Source organism: Solanum stenotomum, chromosome 3 (assembly GCF_019186545.1).
Source record: "Solanum stenotomum isolate F172 chromosome 3, ASM1918654v1, whole genome shotgun sequence".
Lineage (NCBI taxonomy): Eukaryota > Viridiplantae > Streptophyta > Magnoliopsida > Solanales > Solanaceae > Solanum > Solanum stenotomum.
Window position 1 is genome coordinate 54,306,813 of NC_064284.1, and position 12,951 is coordinate 54,319,763.

A 12,951-nucleotide genomic window follows, 5' to 3' on the forward strand; every position below is an offset into this window, starting at 1 on the left:
AGTCGCTTCAGTGATGGTTTTGTGCAGGGGTATAGACCCTACTACTAACTGCATCCGCAAGTCTATACTAAAAAGCATTAAGGAATCATCTAAAAAGTATGACCCTTTCTACCCAAGTTGGCTACATGATTTATGGGGGCTCTAAGTTGTCTAAACTCTCGCTTATATCGGTGCTCAATACTATTCGCAAAATATAATTTGCTCATATGCTTAAAAACATAAATCATTTTGTCGTTTGAGATAATTGCTCAAACTTCCCTCTTAAAAGAGGGAACTGCTCTTGAAATATCTTTCGAACTCATAACTCATTTAGAAATCTCAATTTCTCTTTAATCAATGTAAAAATTTATGCCCCTAGGAATACATAGTCCCCTTATACTCTTACTCAATTCATACTGCAAAATCTCTTACTCAAAAATATATGAAAATCATATTTTAAAATGATCATTGATGACTGTGGAAGTCATATTGCATTAACATTGATGGTATATCTAGATACCATACTTCTTAAACATTTATGGAATAACTAGATACCATACTACTTAAACATTGATGGCACAACTAGGTACTATACTGCTTAAACATTGATGTCATACTCAATTTTCAAACTAAACATGTTTTTAAAAAGCTTTTTTCTCAAAACGCATCTTTACTTCCTCCAAAAACTCAATCTAAAACTCAAATGTTTGCTTTAAAAAAATATTCAAAATTTATAACTCAAAATAGGGTTCATGCTGAAATATACACATGAACAAATTAATTCAAGGATCTTAATAACAATATAGAAACTCAAGAATTAGGAATAAAATTTTTAACAGAAACATGAACTCAAGAACTTAAAATCAATTTATCTCAATAATACTCAAATCTAGGGAAAGAATCCTAGATTTCTCTTTTACTGATTTGAAAGTAGATATAGGATATGAGGATGAACTAGTCCAAAGCCTATGATATCCTTACATACCTAGAAGAACAAGGTTCTTGAAGAATCATGAACAAGCATCTTGATTACAGGTCTTGAAACCCTAGCTTGAAGGTAAACAATCAAGAAAACCTTTCTTGAGATTCTTGAATTAGTTTCTTGAAATCTCTATGACCTAGAAATATGATTTTCATTAGTGATTCATAATTGTATGAAGGAATTTGACTTGGAAATAATGAAATTCACAACTCTCACCTCAAGAACTCAATAAGATCTTTGTTATCAAAGAATGAAGCGCAAAACCTCAAGAATTCAACAGATTATATTTATACTCAATTTCATGGATGAAATTCGTAAAATAAACTCATGATTGGCATGTTGGTGAACAAACCCAACACTATGGAAGCTTACATACCTCAATGAACTAGGTTCTTGGGGAAATCTTGAATTTCTTGAACGAACGCTTGAAACGTTGAACTTTGTTTTCTCTTGAATCTTCTATCTAAAACCCAAAATTCTTTGGGGATGAATGAAATTGATTCTAATCAGTTTAGATCCTTGATTGGGTGAAATCCGCATTAAGAATAAGTGGGGGTAAGGAAAAGACTAAAACACCCCTTCTATTTTCGAGTAACTTTCCTTAATTGGACAGCCTGACTTCAAAAGGACATATCTCCCTCATACGAGCTCGAAAATTAGCAAATTTGGTGGCGTTGGAAAGAGGACTCAGAGATATTTTATTTTATATCTTATGGGTCTCCTAATTCATCTTTTACAAAAAGTTATAGTAATTTGAAGTTCACCCAAAACTTAAAAGAACAAAGGAATGAATTGAATGAATTATCTTTAATTCTTTTTGGAACTCATGGTATTATATCTAATGATCTGACCTTATTACTTTAGAAATTTTAAATTCCTTGGTAAAATCCTACTCACAACGAAGTATGGTTCAAGTATTAGCTCAAAAAACTTGCTAGGGTGTTTCATTATCACCCCCTTGAAATCATTCGCCCTCGAATTACGACTGGACTGGGTATGGAACAGGTTGATCTCACTATCTGCTCTGACTCATTAACTTGCCTACTAACACCGGCTGAACTAATTCTTACCAAGAGTCTGGAGCTTCCATAGCACCTAAATCAATAATGATGCTATTGTGAACATAGTCACACCCTCTCTAAAGTTACCTTATCTGAAACAAAGGAAAATTGGGCATTAAATAGGCATAGGAATACCATGCCTGGGGTGATATAACTGCTAAATATTAAGCTTAGCAACACTCCTCAACCACACTCTTCTTTCCTTATACCATACCTCATTGGCTGTAACTCCTAGTTCCCTCAAGGGTATAATGACTTCTCTTACCAAGGCCTGAGTCTAGCGACACACTCTTAACATATTCAAGCTTAGCCCAAAATCCTAAGGTTCGGGTTCTATACCTCTTTATAGGGTATCTCATCACAAGAAAATTACTCTTTATCACCACATTTAATCAACATTAATATCAAGAACTACCTCATTTTTAACAACACCACATACAAGCTTAGTATTCTAAAAACTCCATTGGTCTCTTACTAACAGACTCCATAAGAAATTCTCATTCTCTCATCATCCCTGCCATACCAACTAGGATTTACTGCATTACTACTCGAAACCAACTAAGGACTCTCATTTAACTATTTCTTATAGTAAAACCTCATCCTCCTCTTCCTCCTCATTTATAACCTTAGATGGAATTATCACACAATCATTATCACGATAAGAACATCAACCTTCTTCTTCTAACATCAACTCCACTACTACAAGGACCTCTGAAAACATATCTTCCATACTCTCTTGAACTCATTACTATCTTATTCTCAACACTTGACTTGATTTCCCATCTTATAATCCCCCCCCGTTAGGTCTAAACAAGAAACTTGAAAGCTATGGACCTATTACATTATCTTTAAACTAGTCTACATCCCCTTTTCACAACTTAAGTACTAATTGCCCACTTATAATACCTCATTACACAATCAGTTCTATAACCTCCTGAACATCATGACCCTCTCAAATCAATTAGAAGTCTAGATTAGATCTATCACTTCATGAATAATATGTTCTCTTATTCAACAAATATATTAAGTCTCCTCTAACACGATGGCACATTGGCATCAATTCAAATTTGGTCAAAATATATTCTATCTCATCATAACTAGTAACTATTCTTGTTCCTTCTATCAAGAACTTTCTACAACAGTATTGTTCCTTATTTGATTCGTAATGAAATCATAACTTATAACTGATTGGGTGCATGATTGCAATAACATAATTTGCCCCATCACTATCTCCTTTCCTTAGATTACCGAACCTCTTCATACTATTCTCTTAACTGAAGGGGCAATCTTTACTACTACTACTCATAATCTCATCATTCATACTATATTTTAGGGTTAAAATAGTACCCCATCTCTAAACATATTTTCCCATAAGGATCTCAGTTAAAACAGGACTTAGGGAAGACAGTACAACTCGCATTTAGCTCAAATGCACAATTCATATGAATATGAGTGCATTTTCTCGAACTTAATACTTAACACACTCATAAGTTTCTCTTAAGCCCCTCTACAATGTCATGACTTCCTCAAGATTTTTGCTAAGAGCTACTCATCGATAAAGGATTGACTTCCCTTTTCAACCACCTCTAGTATGGGCGGTAGTCAAATGGATATGAGAACGCACAAGTTAGAATAAAGCTACAAATATGATCATTGATGACTCAGGAAGTCATACTGCATAAACATTGATGGTATATCTAGATACCATGTTGCTTAAACATTGATGGCATAACTAGATACCATACTGCTTAAACATTGTTGACATAACTACATACCATACTGCTTAAACATTGACGTCATACTTGATTGTCATACAAATAATGTTTTACAAAACTTTTTTCTCAAAACACATCTTTACTTCCTCCAAAAACTCAATTGTTGCCTTTAAAAAAAAGCTTTTCAAAATTTGTAACTCAAAATAGGGTTCATGCTGAAATATACAGATAAAAAACCAACTCAAGGATCTTAATAATATTATAGACACTCAATAATTAGGAATAGAATTTTTAAAAGAAACGTGAATTCAAGAACTTAAAAGCAAGTTACATCAAGAATACTCAAATCTAGGAAAAGCATCCTAGATTTCTCTTTTACTGATTTGAAAGTAGATGTAGAGTGTGAGGAAGAACTAGTCAAACACTATGATAGCCTTACATATCTAGAAGAACAAGGTTCTTGAAGAATCTTGATGAGAAGTCTTGAAACCCTAGCTTGAAAGTAAACAATCAAGAAAATCTTTCTTGAGATTCTTGAGTTTCTTGAAATCTCTATGACCAAGAATTATGATTTTCATTAGTGATTCATACTTGTATGAAGGAATTTGAGTTGGAAAGAAAGAAATTTGCAACTCTCACCTCAAGAACTCAACAAGACATTCATTAGCAAAGAACGAAGAATAAAACCTCAATAACTCAACAAGATTATCAATATACTCAATCTGATGGATGAAATTCATAAAAGAAACCCATGATTGATGTGTGGATGAACAAACTCAACACTATGGAAGCTTACATACCTCAATGAACTAGGTTCTTGGTGAAATCTTGAATTTTTTGAACGAACACTTGAAACTTTGAACTTCTTCTCCTCTTGAATCTTCTCTCTAAAACCCTAAATGCTTTGAGGATGAATGAAGCCGATTATAATCAGTTTAGACCCTTAATTCGTGTTTAGAATAAGTGGAGGTAAGGAAAACACTAAAATACCCCTCCTATTTTCGGGTAACTTTCCTTAAATGGATGGCCTGACTTCAAAAGGAAATATCTTCCTCATACCAACTCAAAAATTAGCAAACTCAGTGGCATTGGAAAGAGGACTCAAAGATCATTTGATATCCTATGGGTCACCTAAATCGTCCTGTACTAAAAGTCATTGTCATTTGAAATTGACCCAAAACGTAAAAGAACTAAGGAATGACTTGAGTGAATTCTCTTTAATATTTTTATGAACTCAATGTGCTATATCTTGTGACCTGACCTTAATACTTAAGAAATTTTAAATTCCTTGGTAAAATCCTACTCACAGCGAAGCATGGTTCGAGTCTTAGCTCAAAAACAATTTCGGAGTGTTATAGTAATAATTGTGTATCTAGGGGAGGAGTAAGCATAGTGTCATGATGAACCCCTTGGAATGAAAAATTATATTATTTATATAGAGATGAACTTATTTTTAAATGTATACATAGATATATAGTATAGTAGATGTTGAACTTCCTTCGACATATATTAAGGAGATTTTAAATATCCTTAATAAAAATCTTAGCTCCGCTAATGAGCGTATCCCATGCACCCTATAATAGAAAATATAGTAGGGTTTAGAATGTTATGAAGAAATAATTCTATAAATACTCACATCCATAGCACATAAAATCACACTTGAATTAGTTTTTCTCTCTACAAAATATACACAAAATATAATGGGATTCTTCCACAACCGTTTATTTCTGGCCATTTTCATACTTCTCATGGTTGCAACCAATAAAAGTACGTAGTCGTTTGGAGTTATGAATACGTGTTTTAATATTAATAGTTTTTCACATATATATTATGTTCTACTTCAAATCGGACTTGACTTTAATATCTTGTCGATTTAAGATCTGACCTTAGTTCACACTTTAAAATATAGTTAAATAGGGGAAGATTTATCCAAATCTTATTAGAAATCCATTATTATTGTCTTTCAGCGATTTGAAGATTTTTGCAACGACGTTTGTCGTTACTATGAAGGTGGTGACTGTGGGGAATGTTTTGACTATCAGTGCTATTGCAACGTTCCTTCTTAAGACATGTAGGAGGCTTACACGAAAGGCTATTAGCTCATTTGATAGAATGTCCTGTCTCAAATGATTGTCATGTTAATTAAAAGAAGAAACAAATTGTTAGCTTTATTTAATTTCCATTTGCATTCCATGTATGTTCTTTAATTTTCTTATTTTAAATAAAGTATGTACCACGTATCGTTTCTCAAAAGTTTTATAGAAAATAGTTTGAATATAAAAAAGCGTAAAATAATACATACATTGAGACTGAAGAAATTATCGCTTGCCGAGCCTACACCCTGGGCAGAACTGGCACTCGAGAACCATTGATGGCCCCAAACGAACTCTTGGCCTAGCTTACTTACGCAGCGGAAAACTTAAACATAAGAACGAGAATCCAAATACAAGATAACTCATAATGTTTTCATAAAATAAACATTTAACTTAGCCAAAGTGGCAATTCAAATATGAACATAAGCCAATAACAAGATAATGAAGAATGAACTAACATTTGACTTACTATCTATTAAGCCTCTAAAACAACTGAGATGGATGTCAGGACAAGCACCACAACATCCTAATGAACTGATTATAATACTAAAAGCAATAAAAGGAATCTCCGGAAAGAAAGGAGGCTCACCACACAAGACTCTAAAATGCTCAACTGGATCAACGATGCGCTAGATGTTGATCCTAGTTACCTGTGTCTACATCATAATAAGATCATGCTAAATGGCATTAGTACATTAAATGTACGAGTATGCGAAGGGAATTCTAAAACAAAACATAAGCTTGAAAGGAATTGAAGAACTTACCTGGCTCAACTCAACTCAACATACCTGAACTCATTTTAATATAAGCAGTTTAATACAAGTGCAATATAAAGAAAAGTTTTTTAAAACATTATGTCAACTCTGTGTGTATGCAAAGATACATATAACTCTGAAATACATGTAAAAATACAATAAACTGTGTCTATAAGAATATAATTGTTTCTGTAGGAGTTTTTCTAACAGACAACCATCACGTAGTTTCTGTAAGAGTTTTTCTAACAGACAACCATCATGTAAGAGCTATTGTGATGATACAACAGTTTGCCTCATGCTGCCAGGGCCGTCCTATACCTTGCCGAGTGTATAGAACTTGAACTACTGAGTGGATCCACTAGTCTATGCTAAAAAACACTAAAGGAATCATCTACAAAGTATGACCCTTTTCAACCCATGATGGCTACATGGTTTATGGGGGCTGTGGGTCGCCGATCAGGTGGGTGATTTGCCGAAACTGTCCTGAACACGGCGAGTTTTACAGACTCCAGATTTTGAAGATATCTTGAGTCAAACGGCAAAATAGATTTGACCGACAAAATCTTCGGCGACTAGCCAAGTGGGTCTACTGCTCGCCATTTTGCACCTCTTTGGCACATACCACACTTTAATTTGTAAAACTAAGACACTATTATTTTACTACTACGCAAATATAAGATAATAAGGAGTTTTGGGTTGCCTCCCAAACAGCGCCTTAGTTAACATCGTGGCATGACGCAAGTCAGCGACTATTCTTCATCCTCGGAGTTGCCCATGTTGTAATTAGGCGAGTCCTCGACGAATGATTGGTAATGGCCTGGTATCAAATGGCCGATTTGAGCATCCTGCAGTTGAATGGTCATGGAGTGAGAGGCTGACGCTTCGTTTAGCATTTCGATGTTCTTCTTCATCTCATTTAATATCTTCTCATGTGCCTCGATTTCTTGCTGAATGAGTGATAGAGCTTCATCATCTTGGAATTTTCTATACTTTCTCCCATGTTTACATCCTCGAAGGAAGGAGTGCTTTTCTTCTTTCATGGCTTGTGTTTCAAATTTTGTGACTCAGGTGGATAGAACATCCAACTCAGTGACTAGTGCGTCCCACTCCTGCTTTCTTTTTGCTTATTTGTTAGGTTCCACCATGCCATTGAGGAGTTTCGCTACCACTTCATAGGGCTGGTGTAGCATGCTGCCGTCGAAATGTTGATCAACTATACTTTTATTCTCGTGTCCTAGACGTCGATAGAAACACTCCAGTAGTCCCTTATCCGTCATCCCGTGAGATGGGCATGGTTGCAGCACCGCTTGAAACTTTAGCCATATTTCTTGAATTGTTTCTTCCCATTCCTGTTTAAATGTCAGGAGGTTATCCCTGAGGTTTAGTAGTTTCAGAAGGTGATGATCTATGTGATATCGATAATGATTTTCTATCCTTAGATAATGTTCTGATATTCACACTAGCAAAACAAAACTACAGTTTAGATTAGTATAACTAAAACTAGGAAGAATAAAAAATTTTATTCAACTACGAATTCCCAAATAACAAGACTCCCCAACAGCGATGCCATTTTGATGCTTATCGTGACCAATGACACTAACCTACGATCTGAGTGTCTATGATTGTCGATTGTATAGTAACCCAACTAAAGGTTGGGGTCGTGTCCCAAGGGAGTGGTTTTGAGAATTGATTGAAAAATAAAATTAAGCTCTAACTAGTCATAGTTAAAGAAATTAACGATTAAAAACATAGTAAATTAAAGGCGGCCACACAAAAGTGTTAAATATTGATTTGGGGGTTTTGTCACAAGTATTAAAAAGAGCAAAAAATAACAAGAAAATCAAGTATGGGGAAATGTTCTTGTGGTGTGACCGCAATACAAGTTGAGATAAATCGTTGGGTACATGATTTCAATAGAAAGTTTGCAAGATAATAGTGACTAGGCTAAGCTTTAGATGGAAATAAGTTCCCTCTCGGGAAACTTACCCCGTTTAAAATGGGTTCCACTCAAACACCCATTTGCGGCATGAAGACCAGACGACGCCTTACCCCACTCACTCTCTCGATCTAAGTGTTAGGATATGGGACTAGGGCTCACCCTCTCGGGATGAACCTCATGTCGACCACTCTTTCGGCCATCAGTCTAGTGGTCTTGATTTCGTGACCTCCCTCTCAAGCAAGCTGAAAACACATGGGTTGTTTTGTATTTGCACATATAAACTCGTTAAATTAAACCGCATCCACTAGGTAAAATCACCATTACACTACATCTACCCTATCAACAAGCAAGACCCAACAACAATATCAACACATATTTGCTAAATCATACCCCAAGAATGGGGTTTTTAGCCACACATCAAGAAATAACAAAATACACCTAAAATGATACTAAAATCAAATGGGTATAAGAAATTAAACCTTGACTTAAGCAAAGGAAGAAGAATGGAGAAGACCTACTTCCAACTTGGGGAAGATGAAATCCTTCTCTCTTCAAGTCTCCTACAAAACCCTCTCCAAACTTGAGAGAAAATATCTAAAAATGTACTATTCTATTATGAAAATAATAATAATGGTTCGGGCCTTCTAAAATTAATAAAATGTTCAGTATTCATAGCCATCAGAAATTAGTGCAAGTGGATAGTTCGGCGAAGTCAGTCGATACCGCCGAATGACTAGGAGACTCGCCTTTCTTCTGTTTCATCGTCGTTTCATGCTTGCGTTCAAAATCTTCACATTCTGGACCATATGGCGATATAGTACTGCTTCGCGGAACTATTCGGCGAAGCGCAGACTGCTCCTTTCATCGCCTTTTTTATCCTCTTCCTTAAGGGCGTCGCACACTTAGGTTTTTTGCGCCTAAGTGTCCATGCTTCTACAAAAACTTCAAAATACCTGAAACTTAAGAGTTTTTATCAAATATTTAGACAAAATAAGCATTCGAGGACACTATTTGTATCAAAATAAAGCCCTAAATGAATCCGATTTGTGGACTCATCAGTATACCCGCTCCTGCTTCCCTTTCACATACTCCAGGTACATCCTCTTCCTCCCAGCCTGCCAGGATCACTCAGGCCATGATCATGAAGATGGGGCAGTTGGCCTATTCAGCTGATGTGAGAGCTACCCGACTGGAGAGGTCCGTTCCAGGGATGATCAATAGGGACATACTAGCAGGACTTACCACACTTCAGACCATTGTTGATGCCCAGACAGTGGGAGTCATTGCTTGCGAGAGCAAACAGGAGGAAGCCTTTGAGTTGGCAACTTTAAAAGCCGAGATTGCGAGTTTGAAGAAGGACGTAGACTACCTTAAGTGTACTGACTTCACTTCACTAATAGAGAGGGCAGATGATGAGGATGCTCGTGAGACCATTGGAGATGTGCAGGGGGATGGCGCAGCACATGCAGAGTTGGATGCAGAGATCGATGAGGAGTTCACATCAAAGGATGTTGAGAAGACATAAGAGAGCAGAGATGAGGGCATATTTAGAGACTTGCAAGATCTTATAGAGACGGTTGTGCAGCCGGTGATCCAGACATTGCCGGTTGAGACATCCACAACAGCTCCTAGCAGATCTGGCACTACTATTCAGTCTGAAACTACTTTGGGAACTGATGCCCATATACAGACTGGTCCATCAGCCTCTGATGCCCCGACAAATATAGAGAATGTATAGGCAGGACCCTTCTTTACCTCTTTCTATGTCTTATGTTTCTTCAACTATAGATACTGTCATTATTTACATTTGAGGACAAACACTCTTATTTGTGGTGGGGTGAGGCCCACCTTGTTTTTCTTGTTTCAGATACTTCTGTTTTTGTGTACACTTGGGTTGTCTAGTTTTAATTGTGTTTTTAAAACTACTTTGCGATTGTTTGAGCTTGTGGCTCCATTTCCGTTTATTTTTAATTACAAAATAATTTTGACCCTTCCGAAATTTTCTGAATTTTTCGCACATTATTGAATGTGGTTGTTCTTTTGCAAAAAATTGAGTCTCGGTTTCGATATATATCGATGACTTCAATCGTGCTTACAATTGATAAAACATGAATGTATGGCTACGATGAGGCCAAATGAAGTTGCACAGACAATATGTGAACTCTTTGCATCTCGTTGTGATTAGCCATTTATCGAATTCATTCTTTTGTAATGACCGTTGCACACTAGCGAAAGTGTGTAGTCTTGTTTGACATTAGTTTCGATGCCTTGTGTGATGAGCTTACTTTGAACCATGCATGAATAAACCCATACTTTGCCCTGTTACTCTGATTGATTTAGAAAGGTGTGCTCTTGAAATGATTGTAGGCAACTTTAAAGAGTGTGAGCAAATTTGACATATACCTCTTTTGTGGCCTACCCATGAGCATATATGGTGAGAATTTGGTTCTTGTTAGCCAATTAGGGATATCTCTAGTAACACTATTGCACTGATACTTTCACTTATTAGATTGTGCCACTGCCTTGTTCCGAAAAAAAACTGGTTCACCTACATCAATTTCGAGAACATGTGTAATGCTGAAAATTCTATGTATTTCACAAACTAAGAACAAGTGTCCTCTATAGGAATAGATCCTATAAATATGGAACTCAAGAGTTGGATACATCTACCTAAGAATGTGTGCTTAGAAATGCTACAGCTTATATATGTAACTAGGTAACCCATCATTTTTAAGCATATGGATAACCATACTATATCTTTCTCAATTGAACCAGCGTGGTACAAATGGTAAAAATGCATATAACATAAAAGTCTTTACATACCTTATGGAGTGGGACGGTCGAATTAAATGAGCTTAATCTAGTGTAAATTTTGATAACTTTAGATCCTTTTATGTAGGTTGCATATTGACATTTTAGCTACTGCTAACTTTAACCATCGTAAGCATAATATCAATAGCATGATCAGGTGCAAGTGGAAATTGACTACTTAACGTCGCTCTATCGCACGATCTAGATTATGAAGGAAAGTAGCATTTCCTAAATGTCCAAGCAGCCCCTTAAATATAAATGTGGCGCACAACACATTTATAAGTATGGATCTACTAGACACGGCTTTGTAGACTCCTAGGACGAACTGCTCTGATACCATTTTTGTCACTCCCCAACCCTAAGTGAGGCGGAAAAGTACCATATGAACACATGCTTTACAAGTGACCTATGATGAGAAAGTAAACTACTATGCAGGTAGATTTACTGATGACAAGTTTCATATACAACACATGTTGACTAGCTGAACCGATACATGTGACAAGTGAAACTATGAATATAGATGATAGCTTCACAATGTCTACAAAGCCTCTACTGGAATCCATGACCGTACCACTATGAAAATACGCATAGTAAAGACTCGGAAAACCCTGAATCGACATCGAGCTCACCAACAACCGCTGAGTGTCATGTTCTTCTATTCGGGTGATCTACTAGTTAAGTACCTGTACCTGCAGCATGAAATACAGCGTCCCCAATAAGGGACGTCAGTACAAAAGAATGTATTGAATATGTAAGGCATAATACAACCGTATGTAAAATGAGAGTTCAAGTCAAACCAAATACCAATAGATAAGGATTAGAGACCACCTTTGCTTATACTTGTGGAATCGTACATGTTACATTATTTTATTTACTTTTCTGTGCAGTATAATATTTATAAGACATATGATATAAATGACCAACTGATCAGCAGTAGAAGACGATGACCCATGCTAGGCATTTTAACCCCTGGGATTCTGTCCACATAAGTCCACAAATTGGTATCGGCCCATGCTAGGATTTCGCCCGTGAGCGACTACCCTTCCATACCAATTGGGATCGACCCATGCTAGGATTTCGCCTCTGAGCTGCTACCCTTCTATACCAATTGGGATTGACCCGTACTGGCATTTGCCCCTGGGCTGCCACCCATAATTATATAGATTGCTTCACTTAGATTCTTTAATCCTTTAGATTGTTGTTTTGATGTTCATAACTCTTTTGAGATTGTTCTTTTGTTGATAATAACTCTTTTGGGATTGTTTTTTTGGTGGTCATAATCATTATTGAGATTTGCAACTATGGACCAGTAGTAGAAGACATATGAATATGGACTTACGACAATAACAATGACATGGGAAGCAAATGAGACATGAACATGTAATACTTAGGAACTTATATGACTCAGTGAGCATTTTGACATCTCAAATTGAAGCACATATCAAGTGAAGACATTTAATATTCAGCCAAGATATTTGAACTATATACGGTAACCAAATACTGACTAACTAATATTAAATACAAGGTATACATGAAAGTGGAACCAAAGGAGAACGTGGGCAGATTCAACTGAAGGACGGATACATATTCTAAGTAAGTACATATAAAACATACAA